This window comes from Haliotis rufescens, unplaced genomic scaffold, assembly GCF_023055435.1.
Source record: "Haliotis rufescens isolate VD_foot unplaced genomic scaffold, xgHalRufe1.0.p SCAF_164, whole genome shotgun sequence".
Taxonomy (NCBI): Eukaryota; Metazoa; Mollusca; class Gastropoda; order Lepetellida; family Haliotidae; genus Haliotis; species Haliotis rufescens.
Window position 1 is genome coordinate 195389 of NW_025963851.1, and position 19398 is coordinate 214786.

General features: G+C 40.1%; 1 pseudogene; it reads right to left on the reverse strand.

Moving 5' to 3' along the window:
* Nucleotides 1–4572: 4572 nt before the first annotated feature.
* LOC124128507 lies at nucleotides 4573–15157 on the reverse strand (annotated as a pseudogene).
* Nucleotides 15158–19398: the final 4241 nt, after the last annotated feature.

Sequence of the window (19398 nt, forward strand, 5' to 3'; positions counted from 1 at the left end):
ACTGTTTGTATACAGGCTGATATCACTGAAATGTTGCTGACTGGGGGACGTCCATGAATCTCCATGTTCCCGCAGAGCTTCTCTGATGATCCCCGTTTGATGGCCATACACTTTGTATACACGTACAAGTATGGACAATGATATGGTGTTAAGTATTGTTGTTTGTGGTCAAACAGACATATCAGAATATCTACACCAGCCATTAAGGCATGTTAATGTCTAAGTGCTTATATATATGGACACACGGATATATTCCGTACAGGGAGCACAGGTGTCTGTGCAGAGTTGCGTCCCTTGGGGAAGCGAGAAACCTATGATTGTGGTTGCAAATCTCCGGTTTTATTCTAGATCTGCCATCACCATACCCGCATACGTGCTCGTTGGCTCCAGTCATTCATCTATCAGTGCCCTGCTCACAACACATCCAATAGCCGCTACATATATTACTGCCCTGCTCACAACACATCCTACAGCCGCTAGATACATTACTGTAGTGATCACAACACACCCAATAGCCTATAGATACATTACTAACAGGCTCAGATCACTTCTTATAGGCAAACAAATAATATACTGCCATGCTCTCATCACATCCATTAGCCGCTGCATACATTGCAGACCTGCTCACAACACACCCAATAGCCAACTAGATATATTACTGTCATGCTCGCAACACATCCAACAGGCAATACCATATACATTATTGCACTGCTCACAACATTCCCAACAGCCGCAAGATGCATTACTGCTCTGCTCACAACATATCCAATAGCCTACTAGACACATTACTGTCCTCCTCACAACACATCCATCAGCGGCTAGATACATTACTGCCCTACTCACAACACATCCAATAGCTTACACTATATACATTACTGCTCTGCTCAAAACACATCCAATAGCCACAAGAAACATAACCCGCCCTACTCACAACACATCCAATAGCCTACTAGATATATAACTGCCCTGATCTTAACATAACCAATAGCCTCTAGATACACTACTGCATTGCTCACAACACATCCAATAGCCTACTAGATATATAATTGCCCTGATCTTAACATAACCAATAGCCTCTAGATACACTACTGCATTGCTCACAACACATCCAATAGCCTACTAGATATATAACTGCCCTGATCTTAACATAACCAATAGCCTCTTGATACACTACTGCATTGCTCACAACACATCCAATAGCCTACTAGATATATAATTGCCCTGATCTTAACATAACCAATAGCCTCTAGATACACTACTGCATTGCTCACAACACATCCAATAGCCTACTAGATATATAACTGCCCTGATCTCAACAAAACCAATAGCCGCTAAATACATTACTGCCCTACTCACAATACAATGTACATCCAATAGCTTATACTATACAAATTATTGTCCTGCTAACAACACATCCAATAACCACTACATACATTAATGCCCTACTCACAACACATCCAATAGCAAATAATATATACATTATTGGCCTGCTCACAAAATATTTAATAGGCGCTAGATCCGTTACTGTCCTATTCACAACACATCCAATTGTCACTAGATACATTACTGCCCTACTCACAACACCGCCGAAAGCATATATTATATACATTTTTGCCCTACTCACAACACACCCAATAGTCGCTAGACACGTTACTGCGCAACTCACAACACATCCAATAGCTGCTAGATACATTACTGCCCTACTCAAAACACATGCAAAAGCCGATAAATACATTACTGCCTACTCAAAATTCACCAAACAGCCGCTAGATACGTTACAGCCCTATTCACAACACATCCTATAGCCAGTACATTTATTACTGCCTTACCTAGCCTACTCGATATAACTGCTAGACAAAACCAATAGCCGCTAAATGCATTACTTCTATGCTCCCAACACATCCAATAGCTGCTAGACACATTACTGCTCTACTCACAACACATCCGACAGCCGCTAGATACATTACTATCCTACTCACAACACATCCAATAGCCTACTAGATATATAACTGCCCTGATATCAACATAACCAAAAGCCGCGAGATACATTACTGCTCTACTCACAACACATCTAATAGTCGCTAGATACATTAGTGCTCTACTCACAACACATCCGACAGCCTACTAGATACAAAACTTCCCTGATATCAACATAACCAAAAGCCGCGAGATACATTACTGCCCTACTCACAACACATCTTATAGTCGCTAGATTCATTAGTGCTCTACTCACAACACATCCAACAGCCGCTAGATACATTAACGGTCTACTCACAACACATCCAATAGCCGCGAGATGCATTACTGCCCAATCTCATTAAAATCAGATCTTAGTTCTTGCTACCGCTAAACAATGATCTGAGGACATCCCATTAGGGGTCACGTCAGAACGACCTTTCATCCGACTAATCAGAGTGTCGGCTACCAGATCATGAAAGTGACAGTCGGAATGCGATTTCTAATCATGCAGCCTCGAAAACTTTAAAACGGGGTATTCCGAACGATAGTTACGGGGTTAACGACTGAATCTATACAATCTAGACCATATAATAGCCATTCGAGAATGTTCTTTTGTTCAGGTTTCAATTTTTTTTCCAGAATTTGGTAAAATATGTTTCGAAGCGTAGTTGCCAATTTGAAATTGGCGCCGCAAAGCACGAGAAAGCTGCCTTCTGATTGGCTAATGTCAATAATTCCATTGGTCAGTCAGGGTTCGCGAAAGGTCGGTCTGACGTGTCCCGGAATGGGATGTACTCAGATCTTTGTTTTGAGGCAGCGAGAACTAAGATCTGATTTTAGTGAGATTGCATTACTGCCCTAGTCACAACACATCCCACAGACACTAGATACATTACTGCCCTCCTCACAAGACATCCAATAGCCAACTACATATATTACTATCATGCTCACAACACATCCAAGAGCCTATACTAGATACATAATTCTGCCCTGCACAGAACAAATCCCCAACTGTCATCACCACGGCTAATGTGGCCCCATTCATAATTGTATCACTTGTCATCACTACGGCTAATGTAGACCTACTCATTGTAGTATCAACTGTCATCACCACGGCTAATGTAAACCTACTCACTGTAGTATCAACAGTCATCACTACGTCTAATGTAGAACTACTCATTGTAGTATCAACTGTCATCACTACAGCTAATGTAGACCTACTCACTTTAGTATCAACTGTTATCACTACAGCTAATGTAGACCTACTCACTGTAGTATCAACTGTCATCACTACGTCTAATGTAGACCTACTCACTGTAGTATCAACTGTCATCACCACGGCTAATGTAGACCTACTCACTGTAGTTACAGCAGTCATCACTACGTCTAATGTAGACCTACTCATTTTAGTATCAACTGGCATCACTACGGCTAATGTAGACCTACTCACTGTAGTATCAACAGTCATCACTACGTCTAATGTAGACCTACTCACTGTACTATCAACTGTCATCACTACAGCTAATGTAGACCTAATCACTGTAGCATCAACTGTCATCACTACATCTAATGTAGACCTACTCATTGTAGTATCAACTGTCATCACCACGGCTAATGTGGCCCCATTCACTATAGTATCAACTGTCATCACCACGGCTAATGTAGACCTACTCACTGTAGTTTCAGCAGTCATCACTACGTCTAATGTAGATCTACTCATTTTAGTATCAACTGGCATCACTACGGCTAATGTAGACCTACTCACTGTAGTATCAACAGTCATCACTACGTCTAATGTAGACCTACTCACTGTACTATCAACTGTCATCACTACAGCTAATGTAGACCTAATCACTGTAGCATCAACTGTCATCACTACATCTAATGTAGACCTACTCACTGTAGCATCAACTGTCATCACCACGGCTAATGTAGCCCCCACTCACTGTAGTATCAAGTGTCTTCACTACGGCTAATGTAGACCTACTCACTGTAGCATCAACTGTCATCACCACGGCTAATGTATGTATACTCACAGTAAACACTGACAGCTGACTGGTGAATAGTTAACAGCAGGCTAAATGGTGAATACATGTCGTTAAGGCTAACTTCAGATAGACGAATTGATAACAACTGTCCGACGAATAGTACGTAAACGAATTGGTAACAGCTGACTGGTGAATAGTTTATCAGCGGACTGGTTAGTAGTCAATCAGTCAGTTATCTTCTTACTTTTGTTATTCTTACAGGTACATATATACGTTCTCTGCCTCATAGTATTAATTCACCTGATGAAAGAGTAAGCATATACTCAAAAACGTTGTGTTCCTCATAATAAAGAAGTTGACATTCATACATTCTCTTCCTTATGTGTATCACTCAAAGACTTGATCCTTGCATCTTCATCCCTGCAATGGACACGTAATAACTCGATCTTTATCTAATAAAACCAAAAACAAGGTTTCCCTGTAGCTTGACATTTCGAAGTAAGTTTGTAGTGAGTGCAGGAGGTCAGTCGTGCAGTGAAGTCGTTTTTTGTCGAATTGGACGTCCAACAAGGGTATAGTACGTAATTATGCAATAATTTATTTACTTTTCTTTCATTTTCTCTTCTCAGTTGCAGATACAGTAAGAAGGGGGGCATTGGCCTGCAGCGCAGTTGTTGACACACCATTGATCTTGACTTGCTAGTCCCTCCCACACACCTGTAGCTCGACAGACACCTCCCGGTACTGGGGTTGGGGCCGATGTGGGGTTGGGTGTAGTAGGGAACGGCTGTGTGGGAGATTTTCCTGACTCAATGATCCTAATGTCAGCGCAGTTGACGAAGTGTTCCTGAGGACCAAGCCCAAGACCAGTTCCTTCCTCGTCAGTTCCCCAGTTATAACCTGGGAGATTGGAGACACATAATACCCGCCAATACACGACAGGAAGTGACGTCATCTGGACCGGAAGTGACATCATAGACGAAGAGATTTTTGTAGACAAAGGGATATTGAGCCCCCGATGACGTCAGAAGTGGATAATGGAAGTAAATATAACGGTAGTTCTCTGAAAAGTTTATCACATGCTGATTGTGGCGAATACTGGAATGCCGATCAGCTGTAGCCAGGTTTTTTTTAATGTAGCGCCCAGCACCATCACGAGGCTATGTGATCGGTTTCATTCGCATGGGTCAACACGTGATCGGCCAAGGTAGGGACAACCAAGAGTAACCACCCCGGCCTAAGATCGCTACATCCGACTGCGCCACCGACGTAAAAGGACGATCCCAGCCACCTCAACCGCTTCCCAAATACCCGGATTGCACAGAATCTCCCACCAGACCGTACGAAACCGTTTAAGAGCAGCAGGCCTACGAGCAAGTGGTCCTATTCGACGCGCCATGATGATTCAACAACGACTGTATTGTTGTCGTCAACACAGGGTATGGCCTCAACTGCGATGGAGAGATGTCTGGTTCAGCACGGGTCTACAGACGTCGGGGAGAACGTTACGCCGAAAACGCGTACAGGAAGTGGACAGGTTTGGTGGGGGTAGCGTTATGATGTGGGTGGCTATCTCTCATCATGGCAGGACAGAGGGCAATCTTACGGCTCAACAATACATCAACGAAATTCTCCTACGCCACGTCCTCCCAATTGTAGCCAACGGCAACGGCGTACTCCAGCAGGACAACGCTCGACCGCATACAGCACGGATCACAAGAGCCTGTCTACACAACAAAAACGTTGATGTTCTCCCCTGCCCTCCTGATCCCCAGATTTCCCCCATTTCAGAGTGGCATTCAGCGTGCTTTTGGCCACTGTTATATGTGAATTCTGAGCGTATTTTGCAAATCAAAGATCAAATATATTTGCCTAGGGCCAAAGAAGCTTTTGTTGCAAGCAGAATCAAAGGTGGTTTGTTCGGTGAACACGATTTGCATTTTGATATGATTGCACTTTATGTGGATTTTAGGTAATATTTTGTTGTGTATTTACAGATAGCCTTCTGAATGCCTATAGTGATGAACTTGATGAACTCCCTTTGAATGTGCGCCAGTTAGCTGGACAGCTACCAGGCACAGTCCAGGGCAGATTCTACTTATAAAAAATATGGCAATGGATTTGCTGCTTGGAAAAGGTGGGCATACGCTAATAATATGTGTGATCAGTTGCCCGTTTCACATTTGCATTGTGCTATTTATCTGTTGTCTATTGTGCAACAGAGTGAAACATTATCACCAGTGTTAACGGCATTTTATAGTTTAAGGCATGCTCATTGTAACATTGGACTAGAGAGTCCCACTGAAAATAGCCTTGTCAAGAATGTTTTGGAAGGAGCAAGGCGCAAACTGTCTAAGCCAGTGGTTAAAAAGGAGCCAATCACAGTTGATATACTTGAACGGTTGTATGATTCAAAATGATCAATGCATCTTTAATGGATCTGTGAATAGTATCTATGTGTTTATTAACTTTCGCCGGATTTTTAAGATCTGCAGAACTAATTCATATATCTCGATCTGATATTTTATTTTATAAGTCACACATGGTCGTTTTTATTGAAAAGTCAAAGACGGATATTTACAGGGACGGCGCATGGCTTGTTATTAGTAGGACAGATTCCTTTATAATACAGTGTTGTTTTATTGTGAAAGTGTGCATTGTTGGATGCAATGATATTGCTTGGCCGGCGGGCCTTTATAATACAGTGTTGCTTTTGATAATACTGCATATACTATGCGAGTTGCACTGTATATAATAAATTATGAAATTCATTTGTAACATATGTTCATGAATAGTTAGTATTTCTGTTTGGATTTGCATATACATGTCATGAGTATACTGTATACCCTCCAGTATTTGCTGCTGCATCCGTTGAGGAAACATGGTTCCACATGTTTTCTTATAAAAGTTTTTATATCTGGCTTTACGTGTCGGGCTTCAGCAAAATATAAATATTCATAGCAGATTGCTGACAATGAATATACAAATGTGTATAAATGAATATCTTTGTCTTATACTATACGCAAATAAATCGGCCGTGTATCACACAGCGTAGTCCCATGTTATGGTGTTGTGTCTTGATTAAGTATGTAGGGGATAAGGAGAATTTCATTTTTTTATACCATGGGGACATCGATGCAGATCCACGAATGTGCACACAGGCTGTGGTTGTTCAAGATGCCTTCTGACATAAACAATTTCGATTACTATTTTGAATTTGTCTCGGCAGATATTCGAGATTGATTATTCTCTGGCGTTGACGTTATGAATTGCCTTTTCAGCTGGCTGCTTGGAAATGTAGAAGCTTTGAACCTCACACAATTTTTTGTTAAGCAAATCAATGTAAACACGTACACAAAATTTTATGTAAAGCAAATCAATGTAAAAGCGTACACATACCTGCTCGGTAGACCCACTGCAGCACACAGTGAGAACAAGAAACACCTACAGGAAGCTTTGCTTTGAACTTAAAGCCCTCACCTCTGACCCTATCTCGTTCTTCTCTTTGACGCCAGAGGGCGTTATGAACTTCAGAACTGTGGTGTCGAGACACGTCTGAAGGGCGTCTCTCTTTAGGTCTCCATCAGCGCAAAGCTTCATCGTGAAGTACCCGAGATGATTGGCTGTTAGCTGGATAGTGACATCAATGTCCTGTCACTGTGTGTACTGGGCGCGAATTGCCCCTGTGTCGTACTCCCCGCCATCATTAGGAAGTGGTCCCTGATACGGGTCGCCACAGGTCCCGCACTTGCCGTCATTTGTCTCCCACTGGTTCTTGAAATGGATCACACGAATAATTAACAACCGCAAGTAACCACTGGTACACGTTATTTACAGCAATGGTGACAGCGAAATATACAGCCTGATGCCTGCACTCCATGCACCTTACAACAATACAACATTTCCCTATACCGCATAATAGTTATTCCAAGCTCGCTATGGATTCAGCAACTGAGGCCTTACATATAAAAATATGTTTTCTTGTTTTTTTATAATAATACAGATTAAAATGTATAAATGCAGACAAGAGAGTTTGAGTGACCCTGGCATGGCGAAGACGGTAATAAAAGGACCGAGCAACGCCATCATATCACTTAAGATACTGTGTTTGTGCCAAACAGGCTAGGCATCCACTGGCAATGTGTTTGAATGTCTCAATAATTTCATTGCATAATCTACTTTTCATCTTTACATTTTGATGCAAGATCACACATTGACGGCTCCGAATATATGGGGGGTGACTGGTCTTGGGTAGCATACAGAAGGCCTTCTGTTTCACTTTTCCGGCCAGCCAACTTCACCCAAGCGAAGGACTCTGCAGGGTTGCTCATCCTCTCAATACACTGTATATGATCATAACTTGATGCAGTGGTGGTTCAGATAGCCTCTCCTAGGACAAACTGAGTCTGGGCCTATTTGATGTGGCACTTCGCTAGATTGACACTCATTTCCGTACCGTGCCTTTGGAATACCTTGTTTTCATCATGAGTCTTGACATGCTACAAAGTGGATCATCAGACAAATACGTGTATGCAAAAGTGCACAATAGATTTCTATCACGAAGAGCCTCCACGTTAATCAAACCACGCCCTTCCTTTATAATTGGTAAATATAAGCGATTGAGGGAAGATCGAGGATGGTGGGATCTATTGTCAGACATGATTCTTCGTGTGAGTGTGTCAATACCGTGAATTTATTGTTTCGTTCAATCAACAACACCAACAGAATAAGAAAAGACGTGTACAGCATACATATTTTTGGCTTTAACTCCATTGCAAGCGTTCAGCTCTGAACTTCAGATTTATTTAAGTCCACATTTGTGCTATGCAAGAAGTGTTTCCTTCATATGGGCATTCTGGAGTTTGTCCCTAACCTGCACCCCTAAGTACGTAAACGTCTTACCGAAAACCCTCCACAGAACAGTTGATTATCACCGTAGTTTGCAGGAACAGAGAACCCCGCCCTCCACATGCTCGACCGATCCGGAGGGACAAACAGGTACCCGTGACCTCTGACCCCCGAGAGGGATAGAAGCAGTACAAGGCAAACTGATTTTGACATAAGGCCCCTCATGGTGACTCAGTCTGCGATGTGAGACATATGCCTTGCCTTGAGAAACATGCATCTTTTATATAGAAATGTGATGTCTTGAGAAATATTCGTCTGTAATAAATATATGTATACCCTTGAGAAATATACGTCTTTTACACACGTATACTCTTGAGAAACACACGTAAGTTATATAGATATGTATAGCCTTGAGACATATACTTCCTTTATGTACATAATACGTATACCACTTGAGAAATATACGTTGTTTTTTATGCATACGCATAATCCTGACAAACATACATCCTTTATATACACACGTATACCCTTGAGAAATGTGCGTCCTTCATATACAGATGTATCGCCTTGAGAAATGTGCGTCCTTTATATACATGCGTATACCCTTGAGAAACTGGAGTCTTTTAATTACAGAGGTATACGCTTGAAAAATGGGCGTCCTTTAAAAATACGTATTCCTATTTAAAGTGCTTCAAGAAAATTCACTCACCTGATTCACTTAACAACATGATATGGATGTTAATCAAGTACGTAAACCCTTGGGTGTTTTGCAGAAGTGAAACACGTAATTGGATTGTGGTCCTGAACGTCCCTGAAATGGCATGTTGTTTATCAATGTCGGTGTATTAACATCTGCTCGGTCACAAGATAGCATGGACGTGTAAGGAGAACTCGTTCATAAGCATATTAAAATCCTTTTAGCATTTGTGGTCAACAGGTCATGTGTTTTATATCTACATTTGATATTAACATTTTTAGGCAACTATGACTTTACAATCTCTAGACGACACAATGTCATTCCATCATCGTAACGTCAAAACATCATGACGGCATCGTTCCGTGTTCTAATGGTTGTGCGTCTGCCCTGGGAGCGGAGGGTGGGGAGTCGACCCCGACCGCATCCTACCAAAAGACGTTAAAAGATGGTACTTGTTGTAACCCTGCCTGGCGTTCGGCATTAGGTGAGATGAGGTGAAATTGGGTTTAACGTCGCGTTCAAGATTATTGCGCTTATATAGCGACGAGCATGTACGTGTGTGCGTGTGTGTGTGGCTGTTTGTACTAGTCCGGACTAATGCCGATTTATAGTGCCAGCTCATTGAGATACCATCCCGCAGTTTAACATGAATACCCCTCTCAGACACAGTATACTGACTCCGAGCCGACGAGTTCTTGTTTTAGCCCCTTAATACCGAGCGCCAGACAGGGTAACAACAAGTACCATCTTTTAACGTCTTTTGGTATGACGCGGCCGGGGATCGAACCCCGGACCTTCCGCTCCCCGGGCGGACGCTCTACCGCAAGACCACGGAGGCGGCACGCGCGCCCGGCATTAAGAAGACAAGGACTGGTCGGCTCAGAGTCAGTATAATGAGTCTGTTAAACTGCGGCATAGTATCTCAGTAGGCTAGCACCATAGATCGGCATCAGTCCGGAGCAGCGACACATACGTTGTGATACCTGGGTTGGCAAACATGTAGTGAGATGATTGTGTAAGTGAGTTAAGTGGTTGAGGATGTGACAGGTTTGAGTATTGATACGTGCAGACTTAGGTTTGGGGGACTTGGTGTGCCCGTACTGATATCTTTTGTTTCACTCACTTATGTGTTTTTTTCACTCAATAAATGTTTTACGCATCTAATGACTGAAAGTGTAGATACTGGCCGGCCATTCTACATATGAACCCAAACAACGTAGCAATGTACAATTCTTCTTTTTCTTCTTCACAGACACACACTCACACACACACGCGCACACACACGCAGGCACACGCAGGCACACACACACACACACACACACACACACACACACACACACACACACACACACACACACACACACACACACACACACACACACACACACAATATAAGTACAATAATCTGGAACCTCATTTAGATAACGGAATCGTAACGTGATAATGTCATTATGTCCTCAATACGTCACAATCTCAGCACATCATCGTGAAATCATAACGTCAACATTTCATCATGGAACAACGGAATTACATCATCGTGACGTCACATGTCCGTTATATCATCGTGAGGTCACAATGGCATGACGTCATTGTGGCTTCACAACGACATAACATCATCTTAACGTCAAGCTCCTGCTCCAGAGAGAAGACAAACGGTTGATAGGGGGGTAGTCAAGGCGACGGTGATTATAGGGTGCTTCATACAGCAACACCTAAATTTCCTCCTCGATGACTGGCGTCATCCATTTATTTTCTGAAACGTGTCTGTACTTAAATCCTGGCTGGATGATCATGAAATAGTTCTAATTGTATTTGACATAGTCGAAGGACACAGATCTGAGTGGTTCGTTCGGGTTTCTTAGCATACACAAAATAATGGTGAGCGGTTATCTACCCGGGGACGACTCTCAGGTAAAATAAAAATATTGATCAGAAACATTTCAGCTCAACTTGGAAAGTGGACAAACGTTTGTGATGGTGATGTATTTATTTTACTAGATATGGATATATGCGCTTAAACGAAGGACTTGTTGTATGCAGGTGTATATATTCAGTCTGGTAATAACCAGTAACGTCACTGAACACGCGGTATGCCACTATTACAAGATGATCAGTTGCCCACGTCATCTAAATGTATTATTGTGTATATCACAATTGAAGGTGATTTAAACCCTAGAACTGGTACGCTCCCTCATTTTGTTGAAAACGATATCCTTGAATGCTTGGAAGGTAATGGTAACAAAAGGTGGAATGTTTTATGTATAGTTTTAGAATGAAAACTTTCTCAAGATTCAAGTTATAGACAGATAGGTGCGGTGTTCTTAATATCCACATCATGATCGAAAGATGTGAGTCAGATGCGGGTGATGGGGATTTCACTTTTATAAGTAACCAAGACGCTAGCATGGTCGAGTATATGGTATGTTCATCTGAGTTATTTGATGTACGTATTGGTTTGGTAGTAAAAGTCCACATATTTTCCTCCTACAGTGCATCTACGCTCGCTTCATGCAACTGATCAGTAAGAAAGTGATCTATTGATGAAGCTTGGTCCGCGACACAGCAGATTACTTTGATATAATTGGTCATAAGATGATACATCCTATGTACTGGTAAAGGCAGTAGATACAGCATTCATTAGCATCGATGCTAGTGTTAAATATATCACTGAAACCTTATGTATGGCTATATCAGATATGAAAAGAAACGTTTGCATTGACAAAACCGTATCATCAGTTTGCTTGTTTCGTGTGTTGTTTTACTCCCCACTCAGCAATATTCCAGTTACATGACGGCGGTCTGAACATAACCGAGTCTGAACCAATCAAATCCAGTGATTGACACCATGAACATCGATCTACGCAATTGGGATACGATGACGTGCATCAACCAAGTCAGCGAGCCTGATCACCCCGTCCCGTTTGTCTCACGGGAAGCACAGGTTGCTGAAGACCTATTCTACCCCGGATCTTCATGGGTCGGATAATCAATGGATTGATATTTGAAGGGAGTAAAATGCATATGTGTGAATATATTTAGAAGGAAACAAGAATTGATTTTATTGGAAAGTTTCACCGAATCCAGAATCAATATCATGTATCGTGTAGAAAAGTTAAATTTTATCAAATGAAACAATACTTTCTCGAGAAAAGCATTAATAATTCAAAAGTCTTTTTGTCAACTGTTGAAACTCTGAAGGCCTAGAAACTCTCAAGAGGAAGCTGGTGACCCATCCAAGGACTCTCCGCGACCGACGTTGATCAACTTCACCTGATTTGTGACCTGTGACCTGTGACCTGTGCGCTGAGCGCTGTGCATAGGACTAGTTGCCACCAACATATCTCACTCTGTACGGAGCTTTGGAATCCAGTACAAAAAAAGGAATGGACATGTCTTCAGGTTTTAAAGTCAAGCCAAAAGTTGATAGTACTGATGCACGGTTTGGGCAGATTTCTTTTTCAGTTAACACATTGGCCTTATATGTAGCATCATTTGATGTGTCACTTATACCAAATTTTTGGATCAAACAATTAATGTAAATAGCATACAAACAATGGTTATATTGTTTGTGGGCTTTTCATGTAGGACAGCCAGACGTTGGATGACAGCTGGCTGGGACAGAATGGGTTTATTCCAGTTCTGTTTCCTCTTTTTCAGTTTGTGCATTCTACATATGACAATATCACGCTGAGACTTCGACCACTCGGAAAGACATTTAACCAGGCTTTTACATTAATATCAATTCTTTAAAACACTTATTGTTCTTTTCTTTTCGAGACTGATTGGATTCAGTTCATTATTTAAACCTAATTAGTACCTTGCACAACGGACATTTAATCAAACATTTCAAGTTTTATCAATATATTTATAGTCGCACATACAGTTCAGGGGAATTTACAACATGTTTCACAAACTGCCTTTCCCCCCGTCCAATGGGTGATACGGATAGGGTACATACTTGAAAAGGAAACGGTAGGTTTGTCCGGTGGAGATTTAGCGTTAATATTGTTATTGGGCCTATTGGAGAAAAAATATTAGAAAGTAGTGATGAAAGTTTAGTCCCCGTTCCAAATCACTCTGGACGGAAGGACAATGGTGCAATATGATTGCAATGGCCATTAACAGATACATTCCTTGAACACGGGGAGTGTTAAATCACACATATCCTTAAGATTGGTGTTGAAATGTGATTCCTTGCAGGCTACAATAATATTCAGCAAGTTGGACTTTAGGCTAGTTTAGTGTCATTCACTCTATTTTAAGAGGTATTTTGATATTATATATTAATTAATAATTCAATTTAACAGGTAAGACATCACAGCAGTGACATGTTTGATTTTGTTTGTTGTTTAACGCCACATTCCAGCTTTATGACAGGCGGTCTGAAAAAAAATCAAGTCTGGACCAGACAATCTAGTGAATAATATCACGAGCAACGATCCACGCAATTGGGATACGATGACATGCATCATCCAAGTCAGCGAGCCTGCCCACCCGTTCCCGTTAGTCGCCTAGCATGGGTTGGTGAAGATCTATTCTAACCCGTATCTTCACGGGCCTACAGTAAGATGTGTTCCTATAACATAATTGACATAACTGTAGACTAAATCAAGGGGTTTTGTACTGATACTAGATATCAATTCGAACTACTTCTACAAAACTGTTAATTAAGATTGAACCTAAAACGAATTACAGCGTCTCTCTCCGAGCCCCACAGCCTGTAACCGACGCGTGTGATCCTATCAGACACTGGTTCTTGTGGTCTGTGTTGACGTCAGAAATCCACTTAATTGAGCGGGGTTATATATATAGATTTGAAGAAAAAAATATATCTAATTTTTATTTTGTACCCTAAAATGTTTTTATTTAGACGTTTGTGCGGCATATAACTTGAAAATACAGTATGGATTCATTTCAAATTTAGGGAACAGTTTCCATACCTCAAGAAGAGGTGCAGTGCAAAGGTTTGTTATGTTTGTTATGGATTTTCTGAGAACATGTTGCTATTTTCACGTTTTGAACTTAGAAATATGTTGTAGTAGAGGTCGTGGTGTATGATTGAGCCCTACCCACCTTTTGCTTTGTTCACCAGATCCAGGATGATCCACAATGTCAGGATCCAAAACACAAGATGAAACGAAACACACGCTTTGGACACTTTGCATGTCCTCTTCGAGCGAAGTATGGCTTCTGTCGGATCGCTATCGTTGCATCAAAAGTCAAGTGGTCATTACCATATTAACATGTTGCCAGAACAGAACTCCTGTCATCTCTGATGCAAAACCTATGTCCTAAACTTTGGGTTGATATACAGAACTGTGTACGTGATTTTCTTTTGCCCTTCAGTAATTGTGTTGTACTTTGGCAGATGTGCAATTCGAATTTGTATGTATACGTTTATGAGCATTATTCAAAATTCTCCTGTTTATGTGCGCATATGTGTTTTACATATCATAATTCACTTTATGATAATTGTAAATAGATATTGATGTTCATGAGAGCCAGTATAGTTTAGTTTGGAATATTTAACACAACAAAACAAGAGAGTTTGGATTGAGTGGGGATTGGCTATAACACAAGGTATTACCCCTTGTACTAAGACCTGGTTTCTCCTTGGCGAATACTTGTGCAGGCAATAAACAACATCTCACATGACATCGCGCATCTTCCATCAACCTGAGATATCACTGGGGAGGTTTCAATGCCCAGCCAGTAGGTTGGTCGGTTGGAGTTATACAACAGTGAACGAACTAACGGGGAATCAGTGGTTAAGCTAAATTATGGTATGAAGGACGAAGAAGCGTGTGTTGGTGAAAATATAATACACGAGGGCGCGGACTTTCTTTCTTTGACATAAATAATTCAACGCTGGACCCACGTCAAAACAAAACCAACTACACCAAAGTCAAAATGAACAGGCGGTTCCCATGTTGTGGGTACCAAACGTAATGCACGTATTGAACGAATGGAATAGTTCATGTTGATCGGGTGGATACAAATTGGCTGAAATTATTCGTTGGAAATGATGCACGTTCAGAGCAATAGAGTGACGTCACAAGAACTATTGATGGGATGTTTCAAGTACGCCGCTTGTGTCTGTGTTTCATCAAGGGCTTGGAATACAAACCAACAAAAGGAGGTGAGATGCATGGACTAAAGTACCCAACCTACTACTGGCAATCTCTACTCTTTTCTACTCGCTACATCGCGATGACATTTCGTCACAGGTAATTATGGAAGGGACACGAGCCAATCGCATTCCTGTTACCTGACAGTATTTAGCTTTATAGTGAGGTAGCTGCAGATGAATAATGGCCCGACCGAACCAGTGTCATGGTAACAGAAGGCGAACCCATGTTGATCGGCGGTTTTAACGCAAGGACATCAAATGCGAATGATTACATTCTTGTTGACAATTTTGTTTTGGATGAGTTTGGTTGAGATGGGAAAAAATGAGAAAAGAACTTGACTCTGAATTAATTTTAGATAATACCAACATATCAAAAGAGAGATATGGTATGGACAATGGTAGAACGAATAATAATGGTAAACATCTTATTGAAATGTGTAGAAACCTTAATTTATTCATATGCAATGGCCGCATCTGTAATGATTACAAAATAGGTAAAACTACTTGTCATAATAAAAGTCTTCTTGATTATTTTATTGCTTCTGCACCATGTATATCTTTAAACAATGACTTTGATATTCTTGATTTTTCACCCCTTTATTCTGTTGTACACTGTACAGTCGCTTTCTCCTTAGAAAGTTGTGCAAAAAAAAGCAGGACAAAGTTGACAAGCATGAACAACTGATGACCAAACAAAACCAACAACATATCAGTTGGATAAATCCAGTTTATTGCTTAATAACATGGACAATGATTATATTGATATGTGGAGGTAAAGCGCTGGTTCGACGTTATATAATAATGCCGATGTCATGATTTAGGTCAATAGGTTAGTCGATGACGTAGCGCGCGTTCTAGATTAGGCAGCAGGTAAAACATTTGGTGTTTGGAAAATGACGGATCAAGGTAGAACACGTGCTTCTTGTAAAACATATAACCCTTGGTTTCATGAAGAATGCAGAGACACGAGACGGTATTATCGCAAAGCAAAACAGTGCTACAAGAAAGACAGAAACCCAGTAAATTGCTCGTTTTATCGGCATGAAGGAAAACTATATATAAATTTTTTAAAGAAACATTAGAAAATGCAAAAATGAAACTAGTAATATGTTAAGAAATCAACATAAATATTCACTGGAAGAATTGTGGAAAACTCAAAACAACCCTAACAAGATAACACGTACAGTACCCCAAGTTTGGAAGTATTCCATTACGTTTAGAAAAACATAAATGAGTCATACCACGATGATGCTAGCAATACTGATTATGGATTAAATCTCAACAGTGGATAATATTTTCATTTAAAATATGTCAGCATAAATCTTAAAGGCTTCTAAAAGAAAATAATGTGTGCCTTCATGGAATTGACTTAAGCATTTGACAGCGTTTGGAGGGTAGGCCTTTGGCATAAAATGTTATCTCATAATATAGATGGTTAATTTTTATCTTAGTAAGTAAGATATACAGTAATATCAAATCATCTGTGATGGTAGATAATTAATTATCTAATTACTTTTTTTAGTTATTTGGGTGTCCGGCTGGGGGGAATGTATCGTCATTACTATTCTCTATAATTGTTAATGACCTAGATGTAAATCTTGTCAGTACAGGATGTGTGAAGGTTTCAATATCAACTGTGTGGGTGATGAGTATGTATACATGTGCATTAAATTGCTTATTTGCTATACGCTGATGATCCAATACTCCAAGGAGACAACCCTAAAGAACTCCAGACATCCCTTAATATATTTAAAGAGTATTGCGATCTATTGAAGCTTAATGTAAATATAAAAAACAACAACTTAGGTTATAATATTTGGTGGAGGACCTGGAAAAACATAAAAGATATCGTTCCAATTTGCTTCTTAATCTAGTACATAACAATGTGTGCTTTGATATTAACTTTCTAACCCATTAAACATTTATTATCCAATCCTTACAACGGTATGTTTGCATTCTCAAATGAAAAGCTTAATTTAAAATTCCTGAAACTAGCTTCATTGTTTATTGTGAATTAGGATGATTCCCTGTTAATCTTACAATAGCTAAAAATGATCAGATGCTGGTGTAATATAGACACAGTTATTTACCCACTTAAATTGCCTTCATGCGTTCTTTAAGGTACGGAATTAAATACACTATTACAGCCTCTAACAATGTCGACTGGTTACGTCACATGAAGAATATTTTTAATAACTGTGTTAAGCTTAAATCTTACCCCAGTTCTGTATCTGAAATACTTTTCAGATCCAATTATGACATTTAGGTCTTGGAGCCAACATTTATTCGCAGAGACTGGCAGCTAGAAAAACACATGTAGAGAACTTAGAAAACTCGGTAGCGATGGAAGGCGACTTTCATTATCTATTTAAATGTTCAGCTTTCGAAAATACTAGATGTGTTTATATTTCTGATTATCATTGTAAACGGCCAAATCTTTTGCTGTTTTCTAATAAATATTCTGTCATTGAGAACTTAACTAAATTTATTGAATTGTAAACGGAACTGTATGATTTCCTCTTCTGTTATTATTACCAAGTTATCATAATCATTTCAAATACTTGTGAAAATATGCACATTTTCACGTTCCATCGTGGGAGTTTTTTTTGTTTTGAAATATACATTTTGAATTGAATCGGTACCATAAGTATGGCAGAATCAGACAAGGATATGATGGCTATTGCCTCAGATATGATCCATAATGTGGTGATAAGTGGAAAGCATGTGTCAGGAACAGACTATGATATGACTGTAACGGCTCCATTCCTTAATCTAGATATACTATTTATTCAGTTATCAATATCAAGAACAGCACAGAAGGTATGGTTTCTCAAACTTCCACTAGGTAATGTAATTTTCCTATCAGTAAAGACCAAATATTTTATAGATTGCAATTTTTTATTATGATGCTACGTTTTGGTAGAGATCCTTATATCGTTGTCAAGCAAGAGTCCAAGGTTCTATACCGACACGAAACGTTCCATCATAATTGAATAAGGAAGTTGTCATCCATAAAATATCTTGTCTTTACTGAATTTCTAAAAATGCCAATCGAACAGTTCATATTTTTGCTACATGTACTTGTAGATATGAACAAAGATGACAAGTGCAAGCACATGTACCTATGAATCCACCTGATTAATCAGGTCGTTGCGAAAGCAATGCCTTCCCATGACAAATATAAAACAAGGCGAACGTCAAACGCCCTATATATCTATGCAACAGTTGTTATGATACTCTGTCAATTCTCACGGTAAAGATAACATATTCATGTTAAAGCGCTTCAAGCTGTTGTAATAATTACAACCTGCTGTTTCTTGTATATAATCTAATAGTCTTCTGAGTGGACCTCACAAACACTTTTTTGCATGCAAATATATATGCAGACGGAAGCATGTATCACATGAATGTAATAATTTGACTTAACTGATGTCAGCGTTTTATTGAAATAGGTGCACCCGAACGGAAACACACTATCTACCAATTCTAATTTAGTTGCATTATTAACATAAGCAGAGTTATGAGACTTTGGGAGATGCTGCTATACATGTCCCCCTGTCTGCTGTTTTGTTAAGATGTCAAGTGGATAACTGATATAACCTTAAGAAGCATGGTCAGATCAAAATCCCCCATCGCTAGGAATATTGTTGCTAATAAACATGTATAGGTTCAACTAAATTAATCGTCACCATATTGTGCCAAATGTGATTCAGTTCAAACTAAGAATACCCTTTTCACTTTCCAGAAGGTCATTCATGGAGCCCTTCCGCATTAAG